This window comes from Arachis ipaensis, chromosome B5, assembly GCF_059453495.1.
Source record: "Arachis ipaensis isolate K30076 ecotype BB chromosome B5, ASM5945349v1, whole genome shotgun sequence".
Taxonomy (NCBI): domain Eukaryota; kingdom Viridiplantae; phylum Streptophyta; class Magnoliopsida; order Fabales; family Fabaceae; genus Arachis; species Arachis ipaensis.
The window spans coordinates 34,314,674-34,338,483 of record NC_142440.1 but is presented as its reverse complement, the minus strand read 5'-3'; the positions used below and the strand labels follow the sequence as shown (position 1 = coordinate 34,338,483).

At 40.8% G+C, this 23,810-nt stretch overlaps 1 non-coding gene across 1 annotated transcript; it reads left to right on the top strand.

Annotated features, from left to right (window-relative positions):
• The first annotated feature begins 11,941 nt into the window (after positions 1 to 11,941).
• Positions 11,942 to 12,049, top strand: LOC148563816 (small nucleolar RNA R71). The gene has a single exon (XR_015883972.1). It is a non-coding gene; the product is annotated as a small nucleolar RNA R71 (small nucleolar RNA).
• The last annotated feature ends 11,761 nt before the right edge of the window (positions 12,050 to 23,810 follow it).

Below are 23,810 nucleotides of genomic sequence, written 5' to 3'. Positions count from 1 at the left end.
ATCCAAACACCAAAACTCATATTCTACTCAAGTGTGAGAAGGGATTTCAAGCATGGTTTCATGTTTCCTTTCCCAAGGTTCCCATGAAACACAATTGCATTCAATCTCTTTTCCAAGATAATTGAACATTAAGCATTAAAAACGAAATTCCTTCTAGCAAATCAAAGAGAAGATGAAGGGAAGAAGAATTTCACTATTATCAATCCATCAAGTACAACAGAGCTCCCTTTCTCAATGAGAGGGAAGTTAGCTACTCATAGCTCAAAAAGTACTCAAAAATGAAGTGTAAAAGTGGATCTAAAACTAACTGCTTAACCCCCTTCTTCAGTACTCCTTGGGGGTATTTATACTACTCCTAGTAAAATAAAAGAATTACAAAAGTGAAAAAGGAAAATTACATTTTGGAAGGAAAAGAAGCTCAATAAGTGTGACCTCCAGCTGGCGTGTGATTGGCGCTTTAGTGGCGTGTCACGTGTTCTTCAATTTTGGCTTGGCGTGCCACGCCCAGCCCTTCAAGTGGCACGCTTATCTCTCTAACAACCTTGGCGTGCCACGCCCTAGTCTTTTTCCACTTTTCTTTGCCTCTGGAAACTTGAACTGGCGTGGCATGCCCAGGGTCTGGCGTGCCACGCTCTTGCTCTATGCTTGGCTAAGCTTCTCTGGAAAGTTGCACTAGCATGGCACGCCCAGGGTCTGGCGTGCCACGCCCCTTTTGTGAGTGAGTGGTTCCTCTGTTTGGTGTGCCATGCCACGAACTCAAGTGTCACGCCCTAATGCTTCCTTGCTCTCTGAATGACACTAGCGTGCCACGCCTGGTTGCTCAAGTGGCACGCCTAAGTGAAGAATGGTGAGTGGCGTGCCACACCTTCGATACCAAGTGGCACGTCCCATCTAATTGGCCTCCTTCATCCTCTCTGGAAACTTATACCAGTGTGCCACGCCTAAAGGCTGGCGTGTGGTGCACGAATTGTAAATCACACTTTTCACAACTCGTACCACTAACCAGCAAGTGCACTGGGTCGTCCAAGTAATACCTTACGTGAGTAAGGGTCGAATCCCACGGAGATTGTTGGGTTGAAGCAATCTATGGTTATCTTGTAAATCTTAGTCAGGAAATCAATTATAATTATCAGTATGAATTTCGAAGAATAAAAGAGCATGGATTAAATACTTGTTCTGCAGTAATGGAGAATATGTTGGAGTTTTGGAGATGCTTTGTCTTCTGAATCTCTGCTTTCTCCCTGTCTTCTTCTTCACGCACGCAAGGTTCCTCCTATGGCAAGCTGTGTATTGGTGGATCACCGTTGTCAATGGCTACCATCCATCCTCTCAGTGAAAAAGGTCCAAGTGCGCTGTCACCGCACGGCTAATCATCTGTCGGTTCCCACTCATGTTGGAATAAGATCCATTGATCCTTTTACGTCTGTCACTACGCCCAGCCCTTGTGAGTTTGAAGCTCGTCACAGTCATTCAATCCCTGAATCCTACTCGGAATACCACAGACAAGATTTAGACTTTCTGGATTCTCATGAATGCTGCCAATGGATTCTAGCTTATACCACGAAGATTCTGATTAAGGAATCCAAGAGATGTTCATTCAATCGAAGGTAGAACGGAGGTGGTTGTCAGGCACGCATTCATAGATTGAGGATGATGATGAGTGTCACGGATCATCACATCCATCATATTGAAGTGCGAATAAACATCTTAGATAGAAACAAGCGTGTTTGAATAGAAAACAGAAATAGTTGCATTAATTCATCGAAACACAGCAGAGCTCCTCACCCCCCAACAATGGAGTTTAGAGACTCATGCCGTCAAAGAGTACAAAGTTCAGATCTAAAATGTCATAAGATACAAAGTAAGTCCCTCAAAGTTGTTTAAATACTAAACTAGTAACTTAGGTTTACAGAAAATGAGTAAACTATAACAGATAGTGCAGAAATCCACTTCTGGGGCCCACTTGGTGTGTGCTGGGGCTGAAACTAAAGCTTTCACGTGCCTGGGGATGTTTTGGGCATTCAACGCCAGCTTTGGATCCTTTTCTGGCGTTGAACTCCAACTTGCAACTTGTTTCTGGCGCTGGACGCCAGAATTGGGCAGAGAGCTGGTGTTGAACGCCAGTTTACGTCATCTATCCTTGAGCAAAGTATGGACTATTATATATTGCTGAAAATCCCTGGATGTCTACTTTCCAACGCAATTCGAAGCACGCCATTTGGAGTCCTGTAGCTCCAGAAAATTCATTTTGAGTGCAGGGAGGTCAGAATCCAACAGCATCAGCAGTCCTTTTTCAGCCTGAATCAGATTTTTTCTCAGCTCCCTCAATTTCAGCCAGAAAATACCTGAAATTACAGAAAAACACACAAACTCATAGTAAAGTCCAGAAATATGAATTTTTCCTAGAAACTAATGAAAATAAACTAAAAATCAACTAAAACATACTAAAATCTATATGAAATTAACCCCAAAAAGCGTATAAAATATCCGCTCATCAGCGTGCCACGCCCATGATCTTGTCTTGGTTCCAGTAGTTGGCGTGCCATGCCTTCGATACCAAGTGGCATGCCCAGTCCTTGCTTTTGTTATCTTTATGCATTGGCGTGCCACGCCTGGTTGCTCAAGTGGCACGCCTAAGTGAGGTTGAGGGGTTGGCGTGCCACGCCTTCGACTTCAAGTGGCACGCCCAGTCTTCAATTGCCTTTAGCCCCTTCTCTGGAATATTGTACCAGCGTGCCACGTCATGCTGTTCAAGTGGCACGCCCATGGATTTGTGAACTCTTCAAGCTTGGCGTGCCACGCTTGGGTTCTTAAGTGGCACGCTCAAGTGACTTCTTGGAGCTGGCGTGCCACGCCTTCGATACCAAGTGGCACGCCATAGTGAGGGTTCTTCTTGGAATGGTGGATTGGCGTGCCACGCTCCTTTGCTCAAGTGGCACGCCCATAGTAGTTGATGGATTAGGCGTGCCACGCCCAACCTGGCATGCCACACTCTTTTAGTGTCCTCCATTGTTGCTCTCTAGAACTTTGTACTAGCGTGCCACGCCCATTTCCTGGCGTGCCACGCCCACATGCATGCTTGGACTTCTTCTCTGGACTTTAGTACTAGCATGCCACGCCAAGCTCCTGGCGTGCCACGCCAGTGCATTTTTGTGGCGTTTGCTCCAAGTGGCACGCCAGTTTCACACGCCCAGCTTCTTGTTTGTCTTCTAGCCATTTTTTATGCCTTTTTCACCTGAAATTCAGCACAATTCATCTCAAAGTAGTGTACCATAATATCATCAAATAATGTATGAATTGTACTGATCAATTGAGATTTATGTTCTTTTATGGTCTTCTTTATGCAAGAAAGAAGGGTAGATGATGCAAGTCATCACAACACCAAACTTAAGCTTTGTTTGTCCCAAGCAAATCAATGTGAGTAAACCTTTATAACTTGAGACCTTGGCTTTGAATGATTGCAATACAACTAAGAGTAAAACTAAGTGTTCAACACATGTATAAATGATTTAATGTCATGAAAAGCTCTTGGATCCTTGAGGGTTCTTTCAGGTATAGGCTTTAGGGGTCCTTTCTATTGATTATCACCTTGAAGTAGCAAGGGTTATTTTGCTTTCTTGACTACGACTCTAAGTGTTTTGTCTCAAGACAACCCTTTAATTAGGCTTTCAATTAGCACTCCCAAACCAGTTGGTTTTAGGGTACTAGGTGTTGAGACACCCCTAAGAATTTACTTGCCCATGTCTCTTCTTGACACATCTTCACCACAAGCATCTACTAAGATCTTTAGTTCCTTTTTTTTTTGAGCTTTTTAATGTTTCTTTTTCCATCCCAGTAGTTGTTGCTCAGAGCCTTGGGCCTTTATTGCTTACTACCTCTTGGTTCTATGGATATTCAAGGAACACCCCTTAGCCTTCCCTTGTTATACCTTCTAGTACTAGTTGCTCTCCATGACTCATTTTCTTTTTAGTTCATCCAAGGTTCTACACTTAGTTTCTTATTTCTTAGTTTGTTTGATAATCTCTCTTGGCCTTGGTCTCTCTTATTGTTTTTGCATAACTCACAGTAACTCTTATGGAGACAAGCTCTACTTTTATTTATGTTGAAATGAAGACTTGAAATACATGGCATTTTCTTTCTTGATAAACAGGAATTAAAACTAAGCATAAAACATAAACTATCCTAGAATGACTGTTTATTCAAAGAGTAAATAAAGCAAAAACTTAAACAAGATTTCAGAAACTAGAAAGTGTCAACCATAGGACTCAACAACCTTTAGCAGCTTCATCTTTAGTTCCTTGGCCCCTTCCCTTTGTCCTTCTTTTTGGAAGGGGAGGAGCCACCTTCATCTGGCTTGGAGGAACCTTCTTGTGCTTTGGCATCCTTGGGCTTCCAAAATCCTACCCTCCTCATATAATGCCTTTCATCTTCTTTATGTTTGGCTAGGATTTCCTCTTGTCTTGCACTTAGCTCTTCCATTCCTTGCATGAAGGTTGGGTATCCTGGGTTTAGAGCGGCCACGGCGTTATACAAGTGATTCAGCTTTGCTTGTGTATTGATGTCATACTGCCTCCTGGATATGGTTCTGGCATTATAGACATGTCTGAATTCAGCAAAGTTCCTCTGTTGCCATTTGCCTCGCTCTACTATTTTGTCCAGTGCACTTCGCACCTCTCCCCAGTCAAATTGTTCTTGCTGCTCCTTCCTCATATGCTCCCAATTCCCTTGGAGTTGTTCAATGTTTTGGTTGACTTGGCTCCATTATTGTTGCTGAGTCTCCTTGAGTTGATTGACATCTTCCCTCAAGTGGTGTAGGTCTCCCTTCATTTGATGTACATCTCCTTGCAATTGTTCCCAGTTGAATCCCTCTGTAAATTGCTGATATTGATAGTGTGGTGGTGGTGGTTGAAGTGCCAGGAAGTGAGGTTGCTCTTCTTCCTCTTCCTCTTCTTGTTGTTGTTGTGTTCCATGAGCCTGAACTCTTCGTTCTCTGGCCCTGTTGAGTGGGTGAACAGCCACCACCTTGGCCATCTTTTTGGCAGTTATGAATTTGTCTTTCTTCACAAGCACCTCATCAATGATCTTTTCAACTCCAGCCTCATCACATAGCTTCTGTATAATGCTGGGGAATGCCAACCTTGTGTTGTCATTGGTGCTTTTCAACACTTTGTTGATGTTGTTGGCGATCATCTCCCCCACGTTGATGTTTTCTCCTTTCATGATGCTATAGATGAGCACAGCTCTCTCCTTGGTCACCTCTGAAGTGTTGGATGTGGGGATTAGGGACCTCCTCACAAATTTTAGCCACCCTCTAGCTTGGGAGCTCAGATTTCTTCTCCTCAATTGGTTGGTGGTGCACGAAATTGTGATGTCCAGGCTCAAACAATCCCTGGCAACGTGAGCAACTTGGTACGCGCAATCGTGATTACACTTTGATTATGTAAAATTAATGGCTCTTTCTTTCCCTGGAAATGGCGCCAAGAACATGGTGCCAATACCATGGTTCACAACTTCGATACAACTAACCAGCAAGTGCACTGGGTCGTCCAAGTAATACCTTACGTGAGTAAGGGTCGAATCCCATGGAGATTGTTGGTATGAAGCAAGCTGTGGTCACCTTGCAAATCTCAGTTAGGCAGATATAAATTGATAATGATGTTTTCAAATACTAAATAATAGAATAGGGATAGAAATACTTATGTAATCCATTGGTGAGAATTTCAGATAAGCAAATGGAGATGCTTTCGTTCCTCTGAACCTCTGCTTTCCTGCTATCTTCAACCAATCAGTCTTACTCCTTTCCATGGCTGGCTTTATGCAAGGGCATCACCGTTGTCAGTGGCTACATCCCCTCCTCTCAGTGAAAAATATACTCACATGCTCTGTCACAGCACGGCTAATCATCTGTCGGTTCTCGATCATGCTGGAATAGGATTCACCCTCCTTTTGCGTCTGTCACTAACGCCCAGCACTCGCGAGTTTGAAGCTCGTCACAGTCATTCAATCATTGAATCCTACTCGGAATACCACAGACAAGGTTTAGACTTTCTGGATTCTCTTGAATGCCGCCATCATTCTAGCTTACGCCACGAAGATTCTGGTTAGGAGATCTAAGAGATATTCATTCTAGCTTATTTCATGTAGAACGGAAGTGTTTGTCAGGCACGTGTTCATAGGGGAGAATGGTGATGAGTGTCACACATAATCATCACCTTCATCACGTTCTTGGATGCGAATGGATATCTTAGAAGCAAAATAAGATGAATTGAATAGAAAACAGTAGTACTTTGCATTAATCTTTGAGGAACAGCAGAGCTCCACACCTTAATCTATGGAGTGTAGAAACTCTACCGTTGAAAATACATAAGTGAAAGGTCCAGGCATGGCCGAATGGCCAGCCCTCAAATGTGATCTAAGATAGCATACAACTGATCAAAGATTCCCCAAAAAGACTAGTAAAAGGTCCTATTTATAATAAACTAGCTACTAGGGTTTACATGAGTAAGTAATTGATGCATAAATCCACTTCCGGGGCCCACTTGGTGTGTGCTTGGGCTGAGCTTGAGTGTTGCACGTGTAGAGGTCCTTCTTGGAGTTGAACGCCAGCTTTTGTGCCAGTTTGGGCGTTCAACTCTGGTTTTGGCTCCTTTTCTGGCGCTGGACGCCAGATTTGGGCGGAAAGCTGGCGTTGAACGCCAGTTTACGTCGTCTATTTTTTGCCAAAGTATGGACTATTATATATTGCTGGAAATCCCTGGATGTCTACTTTCCAACGCATTTGGAAGCGTGCCATTTCGAGTTCTGTAGCTCCAGAAAATCCATTTTGAGTGCAGGGAGGTCAGAATCCAACAGCATCAGCAATCCTTCTTCAACCTCTGAATCTGATTTCTGCTCAAGTCCTTCAATTTCAGCCAGAAAATACCTGAAATCACAGAAAAATACACAAACTCATAGTAAAGTCCAGAAATATGAATTTAACATAAAAACTAATGAAAACATCCCTAAAAGTAACTAGATCCTACTAAAAACATACTAAAAACAATGTCAAAAAGCGTATAAATTATCCGCTCATCACAACACCAAACTTAAATTGTTGCTTGTCCCCAAGCAACTGAAAATCAAATAGGATAAAAAGAAGAGAATATACTATAAATTCCAAACTATCAATGAAACATAGCTCCAATCAAATGAGCGGGACTTATAGCTTTTTGCCTCTTGAATAGTTTTGGCATCTCACTCTATCCATTGAGGTTCAGAATGATTGGCATCTATAGGAACTCAGATTTCAGATAGTGTTATTGATTCTCGTAATTCAGTATGATGATTCTTGAACACAGCTTCTTTATGAGTCTTGGCCGTGGCCCTAAGCACTTTGTTTTCCAGTATTACCACCGGATACATAAATGCCACAGACACATAATTGGGTGAACCTTTTCAGATTGTGACCCAGCTTCACTAAAGTCCCCAATTAGAGGTGTCCAGGGTTCTTAAGCACACTCTTTTTTTGCTTTGGACCTTGACTTTAACCGCTCAGTCTCAAGTTTTCACTTGACACCTACACGCCACAAGCACATGGTTAGGGACAGCTTGGTTTAGCCGCTTAGACCAGGATTTTATTCCTTTAGGCCCTCCTATCCACTGATGCTCAAAGCCTTGGGATCCTTTTTATTTGCCCTTGCCTTTTGGTTTTAAGGGTTATTGGCTTTTTCTGCTTGCTTTTTCTTTTTCTTTCTATTTTTTTTTCTATTTTTTTCGCCCCCCTTTTTTTTCTTTTTTTTTTTCTGCAAGCTTTGTTCTTTGCTGCTTTTTCTTGCTTCAAGAATCATTTTTATGATTTTTCAGATTATCAAATAACATGTCTCTTAGTCATCATTCTTTCAAGAGCCAACATATTTAACATTCTTAAACAACAACTTCAAAAGACATATGCACTGTTCAAGCATACATTCAGAAAACAAGAAGCATTGTCACCACATCAATATAATTAAGCCAAGTTCAAGGATAAATTCGAAACTCATGTACTTCTTGTTCTTTTGAATTAAAACATTTTTCATTTAAGAGAGGTGATGGATTCATAGGACATTTATAACTTTAAGACACAGTTACTAACTACTAATGATCATATAATGAAGACACAAACATAGATAAGCACATAACATAGAAAACGAAAAACAGAGAAAGCAAGAACAAGGAATGAATCCACCTTAGTGATGGTGGCGTTTCCTTCTTGAGGAACCAATGATGTCCTTGAGCTCTTCTATGTATCTTCCTTGTCTTTGTTGCTCCTCCCTCATTGCTTTTTGATCTTCTCTTATTTCATGAAGCATGATGGAGTGCTCTTGATGTTCCACCCTTAGTTGTCCCATATTGGAACTCAATTCTCCTAGGGAGGTGTTGAATTGCTCCCAATAATTTTGTGGAGGAAATTGCATTTGAGGCATCTCCGGGATCTCATGGAAATGAGTTTCTTACGCCTCTTGAGCTCCATGACTGGGCTCTCTTGCTTGCTCCATCTTTTTCTCAATGATGGGCTTGTCCTCTTTAATGAGGATATCTCCCTCTATGTCAATCCCAGCCAAATTGCATAGGTGGCAAATGAGGTGAGGAAAGGCTAACCTTGCCATAGTGGAGGACTTGTCAGCCACCTTGTAGAGTTCTTGAGGTATAATCTCATGAACTTCCACCTCTTCTCCAATCATGATACTATGGATCATGATGGCCCGGTCTATAGTAACTTCAGACCGGTTGCTAGTGGGAATGATTGAGCATTGAATGAACTCCAACCATCCTCTAGCTACAGGCTTGAGGTCCAATCTTCTTAGTTGAACTGGCTTGCCTTTGGAGTCAACCTTCCATTGAGCTCCTTCTACACATATGTCGATAAGGACTTGGTCCAACCTTTGATCAAAGTTGACTCTCCTTGTGTAGGGGCGTGCGTTCTCTTCCATGTTTGGCAAGTTGAACGCCAACCTCACATTTTCCGGACTAAAATCTAAGTATTTTCCCCGAACCATTGTAACATAGTTCTTTGGATCCGGGTTCTTACTTTGATCATGGTTCTTGGTGATCCATGCATTGGCATAGAACTCTTGAACCATTAGGATGCCGACTTGTTGGATGGGATTTGTTAGAACTTCCCAACCTCTTCTTTGAATTTCATGTTGAATCTCCGGATACTCATTTCTTTTGAGTTTGAAAGGGACCTCAGGGATCACCTTCTTCTTGGCCACAACATCATAGAAGTGGTCTTGATGGGCTTTGGAGATGAACCTTTCCATCTCCCATGACTCGGATGTGGAAGCTTTTGTCTTCCCTTTCCCCTTTCTAGAGGATTCTCCGGTCTTAGGTGCCATCAATGGTAATGGAAAAACAAAAAGCTTATGCTTTTACCACACCAAACTTAGAATTTTGCTCGCCCTCGAGCAATAAAAGAAAGAATAGATGAAGAAGAAGAAGAAATGGAGGAGAAGGAGAGGGTAAGTGTTTCGGCCAAGAAGGGTGTAGAGGGGTGTGTTGTGTGAATTTGATGAAGAATGGAAGGCTTTATATAGGGAAGGGAGGGGGGAAAGGTTTCAGCCATATGGGTGGGTTTGGGTGGGAAGTTGGTTTTGAATTTTGAAGGTAGGTGGAGTTTATGAGGTAGGTTTATGGGGAAGAGTGGATGGATGTGAGTGGTGAAGAGGTGATGGGGAAGAGAGTTTGAGGTGATTGGTGAAGGGTTTTTGGGGAAGAGTGTTTATGGGGTTGTGTGAAAGAGAGTGGTGAAAAGAAGTGAGTGGAGGTGGGTGGGGATCCTGTGGGGTCCACAGATCCTGAGGTGTTCAAGGATTTACATCCCTGCACCCATTAGGCATGTAAAAATGCCTTTGTACACAACTCTGGGCGTTCAGCGCCAGGTTGGTGGCCATTTTGGGCGTTCAACGCCCATTTGTGTGCCATTTCTGGCGTTGAACGCCAGAACCATGCCTGTTCTGGCGTTCAGCACCCAGAAGCTGCCCATTTTGGGCGTTCAGCGCCAGAACCATGCTCTGTTCTGGCGCTGAACGCCAGACAGATGCTCCTCCAGGGTGTGATTTTTCTTCTGCTGTTTTTGATTCCGTTTTCAATTTTTATATTTATGTTGTGACTCCCCATGATCATGTACCTACAAAGACATATAACTAAGAGAAATATAGTTAGATAAATAAAAATTGGGTTGCCTCCCAACAAGCGCTTCTTTAATGTCAATAGCTTGACAGTGGGCTCTCATGGAGCCTCACAGATGTTCAGAGCATTGTTGAAGCTCTCCAACACCAAACTTAGAGTTTGGATATGGGAGTTCAACACCAAACTTAGAGTTTGGTTGTGGCCTCCCAACACCAAACTTAGAGTTTGACTGTGGGGGCTCTGGTTGACTCTGCTTTGAGAGAAGCTTTTTCTGCTTCCTCTCCATGGTTGCAAAGGGAGATCCTTGAGTTTTAAACACAAGGGAGTCCTTGTTCCATTGAAGGACTATTTCACCTCTGTCAACATCAATCACAGCTCTTGCTGTGGCCAGGAAAGGTCTTCCTAGGATGATGGATTCATCCTCTTCCTTTCCAGTATCCAGGACTATGAAATCAGCAGGGATGTAAAGGCCTTCAACCTTTACTAACACGTCCTCTACTTGTCCATAAGCCTGTTTTCTTGAACTGTCTTCCATCTCTAATGAGATTTTGGCAGCTTGCACCCCATAGATTCCCAGTTTCTCTATTACAGAGAGGGGCATGAGGTTTATTCCTGAACCAAGGTCACACAGAGCCTTAAAGATCATGGTGCCTATGGTACAGGGTATTATGAACTTTTTAGGATCCTGTCTCTTCTGAGGTAATGTCAGTTGATCCAGATCACTTAGTTCATTGATGAACAAGGGAGGTTCAACTTCCCAAGTATCAATGCCAAATAATTTGGCATTCAGCTTCATGATTGCACCAAGAAACTTGGCAGTTTGCTCTTCAGTAACATCCTCATTCTCTTCAGAAGAGGAATACTCATCAGAGCTCATGAAGGGCATAAGGAGGTTCAATGGAATCTTTATGGTCTCTAGATGAGCCTCAGATTCCTTTGGTTCCTCAGAGGGAAGCTCCTTATTGGTCACTGGATGTCCCAAGAGGTCTTCCTCCTTGGGGTTCACGTCCTCCTCTCCCTCATTGGGTTCGGCCATTTTGCTTATGTCAATGGCTTTGCACTCTCCTTTTGGATTCTCTTCTGTATTGCTTGGGAGAGTACTGGGAGGGATTTCAGTGATCCTTTTACTCAACTGGCCCACTTGTGCTTCCAAATTTCTAATGGAAGATCTTGTTTCATTCATGAAACTTACAGTGGCCTTGGACAGATCAGAGACTAGGTTTGCTAAATTAGAAGCATTTTGTTCAGAGTTCTCTGTCTGTTGCTGAGTGGATGATGGAAAAGGTTTATTATTGTTAAACCTGTTTCTTCCACCATTATTAAAGCCTTGTTGAGGCTTTTGATCCTTCCATGAGAAATTTGGATGATTTCTCCATGATGAGTTATAGGTGTTTCCATAAGGTTCACCTAAGTAATTCACCTCTGCTATTGCAGGGTTCTCAGGATCATAAGCTTCTTCTTCAGAAGATGCCTCTTGAGTACTGTTCGATGCAGCTTGCATTCCATGCAGACTTTGAGAGATCATATTGACTTGCTGAGTCAATATTTTGTTCTGAGCCAATATGACATTCAGAGTATCAACTTCAAGAACTCCCTTCTTCATAGGCGTCCCATTATTCACAGGATTCCTTTCAGAAGTGTACATGAACTGGTTATTAGCAACCATGTCAATGAGTTCTTGAGCTTCTACAGGCGTTTTCTTTAGGTGAATGGATCCACCTGCAGAAGTGTCCAGTGACATCTTTGATAGCTCAGATAAACCATCATAGAATATATCCAGGATGGTCCATTCTGAAAGCATGTCAGAAGGACACTTTTTGGTCAACTGTTTGTATCTTTCCCAAGCTTCATAGAGGGATTCACCTTCTTTCTGTCTGAAGGTTTGAACATCAACTCTAAGCTTGCTCAGCTTTTGAGGAGGAAAGTACTTGGCTAAGAAAGCCGTCACCAGCTTATCCCAAGAGTTCAGGCTGTCTTTGGGTTGAGAATCCAACCATAATCTAGCTCTGTCTCTTACAGCAAAAGGGAAAAGCATGAGCCCGTAGACTTCAGGATCTACTCCATTAGTCTTAACAGTATCACATATCTACAAGAATTCAGTTAAGAACTGAAAAGGATCTTCAGATGGAAGTCCATGAAACTTGCAGTTCTGCTGCATCAAAGAAACTAATTGAGGTTTCAGCTCAAAGTTGTTTGCTCCAATGGCAGGAATGGAGATGCTTCTTCCATGTAAATTGGAATTAGGTGCAGTAAAGTCACCAAGAATCTTCCTTACATTATTATTATTTTCGGCTGCCATCTCCTCTTCCTGTTCGAAAATTTCTGAAAGGTTATCTCTGGATTGTTGTATTTTAGCTTCTCTTAGTTTCCTTTTCAGAGTCCTTTCAGGTTCTGCATCTGCTTCCACAAGAATGTTCTTATCCTTGCTCCTGCTCATATGACAAAGAAGAGGGCACAGAAAAATAATAATAATAATAGAGATCCTTTATACCACAGTATAGGGATCCCTTTGTGAGTGGAAGAAAAGAGGGAGACAAAGAGTGTGATGTAAAGAAAGAAACACAACTGTGAGGATGGCAGAGATGTGAGATGAGATGTTAGTAGATGAATAAATAAATAGAATAAGATGGGAGAGGGAGAATTTTCGAAAATAATTTTTGAAAAAGGGTTAGTGATTTTCGAAAATGGTTTTTTGAAAAGTGTTAGTATTTTTCGAAAATTTTTAAAATCAAAAATAAAAAATAAGAATAATTAGTTAATTAAAAAGAAATTTTTGAAAAAGAGGGAAGATATTTTCGAAAATTAGAGAGAGAGAGTTAGTTAGGTAGTTTTGAAAAAGTTAAGAAACAAACAAAAAGTTAGTTAGTTAGTTGAAACTAATTTTGAAAAGATAAGAAGTTAGGAGGTTAGAAAAGATATTTTGAAACCAACTTTTTGAAAAAGGTAAGATAAGAAGATATTTTAGAAATTATTTTTGAAAAAGATTTGATTTTTAAAATCTCAATTAATGACTTGATTCATAAGAAATCACAAGATATGATTCTAGAACTTAAAGTTTGAATCTTTCTTAACAAGTAAGTAACAAACTTGAAATTTTTGAATCAAAACATTAATTGATTATGTTATTTTCGAAAATTTGGTATAAAAATAAGAAAAAAATTTTTGAAAAATATTTTTGGAATTTTCGAAAATAACTAAGAATTTTGAAAAAGATTTGATTTTTGAAAACGATTTTGAAAAAGATAAGATTTTCAAATTGAAAATTTGATTTGACTCATGAGAAACAATTTGATTTTAAAAATTTTGAAAAAGTCAATCCAAATTTTCGAATTTGATGAGAGAAAATGGGAAAGATATTTTTTTATTTTTTTGAAATTTTTATGATGAGAGAGAAAAACACTAAAGGGATGCAATGCATGAAGATTTTGGATCAAAACAATGAATGCATGCAAGAATGCTATGAATGTCAAGATGAACACCAAGAACACTTTGAAGATCATGATGAACACCAAGAACATATTTTTGAAAAATTTTTAATGCAAAGAAAACATGCAAGACACCAAACTTAGAATTCTTTAATGCTTAGACACTAAGAATTCAAGAATGCATATGATAAACATGAAAAGACACAAAACAAAAAATCATCAAGATCAAACAAGAAGACTTACCAAGAACAACTTGAAGATCATGAAGAACACCATGAATGCATGAGAATTTTCGAAAAATGCAAGATGCACATGCAATTGACACCAAACTTATAACATGACTCAAGACTCAAACAAGAAACAGAAAAATATTTTTGATTTTTATGATTTTCTAATTTTTTTGGATTTTTTTCGAAAATTAATTGAAAAAGGAAAATAAGGATTCCAAAATTTTTAATATGAATTCCAGGAATCTTGCAGTGTTAGTCTAAAGCTTCAGTCCAGGAATTAGACATGGCTCACTAGCCAGCCAAGCTTTCAATGAAAGCTCCGGTCCAAAACACTAGACATGGCCAATGGCCAGCCAAGCTTCAGCATGTAATTCAGACATGACACGCCTGACATACTCATTCCCAAAGGAATTAGACATGGCTTTACAGCCAGCCAGGCTTCAACATGCTTCATGAAACACTAGAATTCATTCAAAAATTTTGAATAAAATTTTTTTTGAAAACATTTTTATTATTTTTTTTTCGAAAACAGATGAGAAAATTTTAGAAATATTTTTGAAAAATTTTTGAAAATAAAATAAAAAGAAAATTACCTAATCTGAGCAACAAGATGAACTGTCAGTTGTCCAAACTCGAACAATCCCCGGCAATGGCGGCAAAAACTTAGTGCACGAAATTGTGATGTCCAGGCTCAAACAATCCCTGGCAATGTGAGCAACTTGGTACGCGCAATCGTGATTACACTTTGATTATGTAAAATTCATGGCTCTTTCTTTCTCTGGCAATGGCGCCAAGAACATGGTGCCAATACCATGGTTCACAACTTTGATACAACTAACCAGAAAGTGCACTGGGTCGTCCAAGTAATACCTTACGTGAGTAAGGGTCGAATCCCACGGAGATTGTTGGTATGAAGCAAGCTGTGGTCACCTTGCAAATCTCAGTTAGGCAGATATAAATTGATAATGATGTTTTCGAATACTAAATAATAGAATAGGGATAGAAATACTTATGTAATCCATTGGTGAGAATTTCAGATAAGCGAATGGAGATGCTTTCGTTCCTCTGAACATCTGCTTTCCTGCTATCTTCATCCAATCAGTCTTACTCCTTTCCATGGCTGGCTTTATCCAAGAGCATCACCGTTGTCAGTGGCTACATCCCCTCCTCTCAGTGAAAAATATGCTCACATGCTCTGTCACAGCACGGCTAATCATCTGTCGGTTCTCGATCATGCTGGAATAGGATTCACCCTCCTTTTGCGTCTGTCACTAATGCCCAGCACTCGCGAGTTTGAAGCTCGTCACAGTCATTCAATCATTGAATCCTACTCGGAATACCACAGACAAGGTTTAGAATTTCCGGATTCTCTTGAATGCCGCCATCATTCTAGCTTACGCCACGAAGATTCTGGTTAGGAGATCTAAGAGATATTCATTCTAGCTTATTTCATGTAGAACGGAAGTGTTTGTCAGGCACGTGTTCATAGGGGAGAATGGTGATGAGTGTCACACATAATCATCACCTTCATCACGTTCTTGGGTGCGAATGGATATCTTAGAAGCGAAATAAGATGAATTGAATAGAAAACAGTAGTACTTTGCATTAATCTTTGAGGAACAGCAGAGCTCCACACCTTAATCTATGGAGTGTAGAAACTCTACCGTTGAAAATACATAAGTGAAAGGTCCAGGCGTGGCCGAATGGCCAGCCCTCAAATGTGATCTAAGATAGCATACAACTGATCAAAGATTCCCCAAAAAGACTAGTAAAAGGTCCTATTTATAATAAACTAGCTACTAGGGTTTACATGAGTAAGTAATTGATGCATAAATCCACTTCCGGGGCCCACTTGGTGTGTGCTTGGGCTGAGCTTGAGTGTTGCACGTGTAGAGGTCCTTCTTGGAGTTGAACGCCAGCTTTTGTGCCAGTTTGGGCGTTCAACTCTGGTTTTGGCTCCTTTTCTGGCGCTGGACGCTAGATTTTGGTGGAAAGCTGGCGTTAAACGCCAGTTTACGTCATCTATTCTTGGCCAAAGTATGGACTATTATATATTTCTGGAAAGCCCTGGATGTCTACTTTCCAACGCAATTAGAAGCACGCTATTTCGAGTTTTGTAGCTCCAGAAAATCTATTTTGAGTGCAGGGAGGTCAGAATCCAACAGCATCAGCAGTCCTTCTTCAACCTCTGAATCTGATTTCTGCTCAAGTCCTTCAATTTCAGCCAGAAAATACCTGAAATCACAGAAAAACACAAAAACTCATAGTAAAGTCCAGAAATGTGAATTTAACATAAAAACTAATGAAAACATCCCTAAAAGTAACTAGATCCTACTAAAAACATACTAAAAACAATGTCAAAAAGCGTATAAATTATCCGCTCATCAGTTGGGTATCCCATCCTTGTCATTTATCCAACGCACATTCATCACACAAATTTCATTCAAGATTTTCTCAAACCCAGGGTCTTGCTGCTTCATTCTTTCTTCATAACTCCGAGTGGAGCTTGTCCTCTTCACCATCAGCATTCTTTCTATCTAGAGGGGCTGTAGTCAATGGACTTTCCCCTTACATAGCTAATGTAGCCATAGTGTTGTCCTGGTTAAGGCACTGCATTGGCATAGAATTCCCTCACCAAGCTTTCTACCACTTTCCTTGGTGGGTTGCATAGAAGTGACCAACCCCTATTGTTGATCTCAATGTTAATTCAAGATGCTCATTCCTCCCTAGTTGAAACCCAACTTCTGGAATGATCTCCCTCTCACTCACCCAACCATAGAATTGATTTTGGTTGAATGTAGAGAGGAACTTGTAGTCATTGAAAGAGCTTGAGGATCCAGAGGTTGGTTCCTTGGTTTTCCTTTTCTTTGAGGCTGAGCTTTTTGGTGGTGCCATTAAGTTGAGAGAGTGTGTTTGAGGTTATGAAAAAAAAATGTGGGTTGCAAGAAAGAGTAAGAAAAACAAGGTTTTGCTCCAACACCAAACTTAGGACTTGATTGTCCCAATCAAGAGAAAGAAGAAAGTAGGGAAAGAGATAGTAAAAGATGAAAAGAGAAAGGAAAGTGAGGGGTATATGCGCTTCGTGTGTGATTGGGGGTTGTTGAAGTGGGATAGGAGATAGGGAGGTGAGGCTTTTATAATGGGTGAATGGTGTGGTTTGAAGGGTGAGAAATAAAAAGGGTTAAATGTTTTTCCATTTGGGGAGTGGCGCCTAGCGTGGAAAGAGGCGCCAACTCTTTTCTCACAGTGTCTTCTGCATGTTTTGAGTTCCAAAGTGCAAGTACACTTTGACTTCCTTGCTTTGTGAGTTTTTTACCATGTGGGCCCCATCTTCTCTCCTGAAATGAAACTGAACCCATTAGTAATTACCAAAGAACCCCTTCACATTCCTTCTCATTAAGAGTGGTTTGGGTTGCAACTGATGGGTGTCCCTTGGGACACCAAACTTAATTCTTTGGCATCTTAATAAATTGGTTTCATCATTGTGTATTTAATGTGTTCATAAGAGTGGAATAACACCAATCTTTTCTTTTTATTTTGATTCCAATTCATCTAAACTCATTAAACTACGTTCATGTTCTTACCCAAAACATTAAGTGCTTTCAAATTGGGTGACTTGGGCTGCTAGATGATCATTGGTGGTGGCCACACCAAATTTAATCTCTGTGCTTACTCTTTAAAACTAAGCTATTAATTGTTTGTAAGCCTAGATTAAGTGGGTGAGAAGCCACACCAAACTTAGCAATTTGGCTAGTTCTCAGCCCATTCACTCATCATTAGTTATGCCTTCATCAAGTTGCAATTTCATAATAGAAAGAAATAAAAGAGTGTACAGAATTTCTAGCTACTAAAGCTACTATCAAACCTTCTAATCTTCAATTGTAAACTAATCCTAATATGGTAATGTAACACAAATGTGAGACTGAAATTTAAACTATCTAAAGCACTAGATTTTAACTACTTCTAAGAAAAGCAATTAGATCAAAAAGGATAAAGTGTTGGGGTGCCTCCCAACTAGCGCTTCTTTATTGTCATTAGCTTGACATTTCTTCATCTTCAGCTGAGCTTGTAGCTCACTCTCTGCTCCTCTAAGGAGCCTCCCAAGTAGTGTTTGAGTTTATGGCCATTGACATTAAAAGTTCTCTGAGTCTTGTCCTCCATGAGCTCTACATGTCCATAGGAAAACACCTTGAGTATGGTGAAAGGCCCTGACCATCGAGACTTAAGTTTCCCAGGGAAGAACTTGAGTCTTGAGTTGTAGAGTAACACCTTCTGTTCTTCAGTGAACTCCCCTCTTGCTATCTTTTGGTCATGCTATCTTTTTGTGTTCTCTTTGTACATTTTTGCATTCTCATATGCTTGATTTCTAAACTCCTCCAGCTCATTGAGTTGCATTAATCTCTTTTCTCCAGCAGCTTGCTCATCATAGTTTAACATTTTTAGAGCCCAAAATGCTCTATGCTCAAGTTCAACTGGAAAGTGACAAGCCTTGCCATATACCAGTTGGTATGGAGACATCCAAATGGGAGTCTTATAGGCTATTCTGTAGGCCCATAGTGCATCATCCAGCTTCTTAGACCAATCCTTTCTTGAGCTTCCAACAGTTTTTTCAAGGATTCTTTTTAGCTCTCTGTTGGAAATTTCAGCTTGCCCGTTGGTCTGTGGGTGGTATGGAGTTGCCACTTTGTGCTTTACTCCATATCTGAGAAGGAGTGTCTCGAGTTGTTTGTTGCAGAAGTGTGTCCCTCCATCACTAATGAGAGCTCTGGAAACTCCAAATCTGCTGAAGATGTTCCGTCTCAAGAAGCTTATCACAACCTTGTTGTCATTTGTTGCAGTGGCTATGGCTTCTACCCACCTTGAGACATAATCAACAGCCACCAATATGTAGCTATTTGAGTAGGAGGTTGGAAAGGGTCCCATGAAATTAATCCCCCATACATCAAATAGCTCCAGCTCTAGCATGAATTGCGGTGGCATCTCATTTCTCTTGGTTAGATTACCAGCTCTTTGGCATTCATCACACCTTGACACCATTTTCTTGGCATCCTTAAACATTGTTGGCCAGTAAAATCCGGATTGAAGCAATTTTGCTTCTATTCTTTCTCCACTGAAGTGACCTCCATATGCGGATCCATGGCACTGCCATAACACTTCCTGCCCTTCTTCATGGGGTATACACCTTCTTAGGATTCCATCAGCACATTTTTTGAACAAATAGGGGTCATCCCAGATGTAGTGTTTGGCATCCTTAATTAGCTTTCTCCTCATGTGCTTATTGATGTTAGTTGGTAGTTCCCCAATAGCCTTGAAGTTAGATATGTCTGCAAACCAAGGGGATACTCGAATCATCATCAATTGTTCATCAGGAAAGCTTTCATTTACTGCTACTTGTTACATTTCTTCTTGTTGTGGGATCCTTGAGAGGTGGTCAGCTACCTTGTTCTCTGCTCTGCTCCTATCTTTAATCTCAATATCAAATTCTTGGAGCAGCAAAATCCACCTTATTAGTCTGGGCTTAGATTCTTGTTTAGTAAGCAAGTATTTGAGTGCTGCATGATCAGTGAACACAATTACTTTTGAGCCAATAAGATATGATCTAAACTTATCAAAAGCAAAAACTATGGCTAAAAGTTCTTTCTCCGTGGTGGTATAGTTTCTTTGATTCTCATTAAGGACCTTGCTAGCATAATAAATAACATGTACTAGCTTGTCTTTCCTCTGTCCTAGAACGGCACCAATAGCAAATCCAGATGCATCACACATTAGTTCAAAGGGAAGATCCCAGCTTGGTGGTGCTATAATAGGTACAGAGGAGAGTTTCTTCTTAAGTTCATCAAAGGCTACCATGCACTCTCTATCAAAAACAAAGGGAGTATTTGAGATAAGTAGGTTACTAAGGGGTTTTGCAATCTTTAAAAAGTCTTTGATAAACCTCCTATAGAACCCAGCGTGTCCCAAAAAAACTTCTTATTGCTTTGACATTACAAGGTGGAGGTAATTTTTCAATTACTTCCACTTTTGCCTTGTCCACTTCTATGCCATCTTTTGAAATCTTGTGACTAAGAACCACCCCTTCAGTCACCATAAAATGGCACTTCTCCCAGTTTAAAACCAGGTTGGTTTCTTGACACCTTTTTAGTACAAGAGTAAGATGGCATAGGCAATCAGAATATGAGTTCCCAAACACAGAGAAGTCGTCCATGAATACTTCTATGAACTTCTCAATCATGTCAGAAAAAATGGAGAGCATGCACCTTTGGAATGTTGCAGGTGCATTGCAAAATCCAAAGGGCATTCTCCTATAAGCAAAGACACCATATGGACAAGTGAATGAAGTTTTTTCCTGATCCTTGGGGTCTACAACAATTTGATTGTAGCCCGAATATCTATCCAGGAAGCAATAATACTCATGTCCTGCCAATCTTTCAAGCATCTGGTCCATGAAAGGTAGGGGGAAGTGATCCTTCCGGGTGGCTTCATTAAGTTTCCGGTAGTCAATGCACATACGCCATCTGGTCACTATCCTTGTGGGTATCAATTCATTTTTCTCATTTGTCACAACAGTGATCCCTCCCTTCTTAGGGACTACTTGCACCGGGCTTACCCAAGGGCTGTCTGAGATGGGGTAGATCACCCCTGCTTGCCACAATTTTAACACTTCTTTCTGAACCACTTCATTCATAGTTGGGTTCAGCCTCCTTTGTTGTTGTCTTGAAGGTTTGGCATCCTCTTCAAGTAAGATTTTATGCATACACATTGAAGGACTGATCCCTTTTAAATCTGCAAGTGTCTAGCCTATGGCATCCTTGTGTTGTCTCAGCATTTGGATAAGCTCCTCTTCTTGTTTCTTACTCAGACTTGAATTTATGATTACTGGATGAGTGTTGTTGGCACCCAAATATGCATTTTTCAAGCTGGGCGGTAAAGTTTTCAGCTCTAGTTTTGGTGACTCTGCATCTTTGTTGTCTGTAGTGGTTGGCATGATTGAGTTTCTCATGGTTGCTTGTGGTGGTTCTCCATCTGGTGCTTGTTCCAGCTCAATGGTTTCTCCACATTGTTCTTCTTCCAAGACTTCTTGAACTATCTGTTCCATGGTGTCTACCAGAATGCATTCTCCTATGGATTCCTTAGGGTAACTCGTTGCTTTAAAGATGTTAAAGACCAGTTTCTCTTCATGCAATCTCAAGACTAGTTCCCCTTTCTGCACATCAATGATAGCTCCAGTAGTAGCTAGAAATGGTCTTCCTAGGATAATTGATGTGTTGGCCTCTTCTTCCATGTCCAGCACAACGAAATCAGCAGGGAAAATGAATTCTCCTACTTTCACTAGCAAGTCCTCCACCACCCCATGTGGAAATTTAAGTGTTCTGTCAGCCAATTGGAGTGCCATTCTTGTTGGCTTGGTTTTCTCAATCTTCATCCTTCTCATCATGGTTAGGGACATAAGATTTATGCTAGCTCCCAAATCACACAGGGCTTTCTCAATAGTGATGTCCCCTATGATGCAGGGAATTTGAAAACTCCCTGGGTCTTTCAGCTTTTAAGGCAGCTTCTTCTGTATGATGGTGTTGCATTCCTCAGTCAATACTATGGTTTCTTTTGCCTCCCAGTTCCTCTTTCTTGTTATAAGCTCCTTCAAAAATTTGGCATAGATTGGCATTTGTTCTAATGCCTCAGCAAATGGTATGTTAATTTGGAGCTTCTTAAAGATCTCTAGGAACTTAGAGAACTGGCCATCCTTCCCATATTTTCCCAGTCTTTGTGGGTATGGTGCTTTTGGCACATAAGGCTTCAAGACTGGTTTTGGTGGAGGTGGAGTAGGGATCTCTCCTTCATCCTTGTTCCCATGCTTTGCTACAAATTCTTCATGCTTGTCTTTGATTGGGGTTCCTTCCTCCACAACCTTCCCACTTCTTAGAGTAATGGTTTTGCATTCCCCTCTTGGGTTAGCCATGGTATCACTGGGAAATGTGTGTGTGGGAAGTGGGATTTGCTTGGATAAAATCCCCACTTGTGCTTCCAACTTTGAGATTGCTGCGCCTTGATTTTTCAGATTTGACCTGTATTCTTCTTGATTAGCATCTATCCTTCTTTTAGTTTGTGCTTGTCTGTCCATGAGGGTGGAGACTGCCCCTATAATCTGTGAGGACAGTTGTGCTATTGCAGCCTCCATCCTTTCGAAGTTGCTCTTGATTTCACATGGTTGCATAGTTGAGAATGGTGCATCTTGATTGAGATTGTTGTGTATGGGTTGGTTACTATGGTATGATATATTTTGTGAGTTATGGTAGGATCTATGGTTCCGTTTTTGATGGTTGGGGTTGTGGTTGGAATGCTGATTTGATGAATAAGGCTTGTTGTGGTCCTGGTTGTAGTTTTGTTGATTTCCCCACCCAAAGTTTGGGTAGTTCTTCCAACCTGGGTTGTATGTCTTAGAGTGTGGGTCATATGGTGGTCTGGATGAATTGTTCACATAATTAGCTTGTTCCCAGTCACCTTCAGATTCTGGTGCATTCCCTTCTTGTTGAGGAGTTTGGTCTTCAATGACTGAGGCTTGGTTGGCCTCCATCCTCTTGGTTAAGGCAGCTATTTGTGCTGCAATTGCCTTGTTCTGAGCTAACAAAGCATCTACAGAGTTGATTTCTAGCACTCCCTTCTTCTGAGTCCTTTCTGAAGCATAGAAATACTCATTTTCAGCTACAGTTTTAATGACATCTATGGCTTCTTCAATGATTTTCTTCTTGTTGAGTGAGCCTCCTGAAGAATGATCCACTGCCTTCTTTGCTTCATAAGATAACCCCTCATAAAAGATATATTGAAAATTTTCGGTGGGCATCTTCTTGTCAGATCTTTGAATCTCTCCCATGCCTCATAGAGTGTTTCTCCATCTTGTTGTCTGAAAGTTTGCACCTCAGCTCTCAGCCTGTTGATTCTTTATGTAGGGTAAAATCTTGCAAGGAATCTGTTCACGACCTCCTCCCATGTAGTTAGGCTATCCTTGGGGAATGATTCCAACCACTTTGCTGCCTTATCTCTGAGTGAGAAAGGGAACAAGAGTAGTTTGTAGATATCAGGGTGTACCCCGTTGGACTTTACAGTATCACATATCCTCAAGAATGTGTTGAGATGTTGATTAGGGTCTTCTTGGGCACTTTCTCCATATGAGAAATTATTCTGAACAAGTGTGATGAGCTGAGGCTTCAGCTCAAAATTATTGGCATGAATTGTTGGCTTTAGGATGCTGCTGCCACAATTTCCTAGTTTAGGGTTGATGTAGGAACCTAAGACTCTCCTTTCTTGCCCATCATGATTGACTGGGCCTTCTCTGGCATGGTTGTGAGCTTCTTCTTCATGGTGGTTCTCCATATTCTCCTCCATGTTTGTTTCAAAATACTCTTCCTCTTCCTCAGCACCAACGATTCCCTTCCCTCTTGCTTCCCTCCTTAATCTAAGGAAGGTCCTCTCAGGTTCAGAATCAAAGGAAGTTGAAGCCCCGCTTCTTCTACCTGTCATACAACCAACAAGGCAAAAAGCAAGAAAGAAAATGAATGAAGAAATTACTCTTGTTAGAGTGGTTATTAGTGTGGGTGGTGCAATTAATTAAACAGTTAGAAGAGTGGAAATATGGATGATGAATAAAAAGAATCAAAGAAGAAAGAAATAGAACTCAAAAAAAAAATAAATAAAAAGTGCTAAATAAAATAAAACAACAAGGAATCTAAATTGCTTAATCTAGCTCTCCAATCAATTTAATCACTGTCAAATTTTAAGCCAATCCTCGGCAACGGCGCCATAAAACTTGATGAGTCCAATTCACACCCCATTCAAAAATTGGTGAATTAGTTCTTTTGGCAAGCGCACCAAAATTATCGTCAAGTAATAACCCACAGTAGAGTGGGATCGTATCCACAGAGATTGGTGAATTTGAGCAGTTTTAATTAATTGATGAATTAGTCAAGCGGTTCAATAAGATTGTGAAGTGCAGAATTGTAAATGACATAAATGT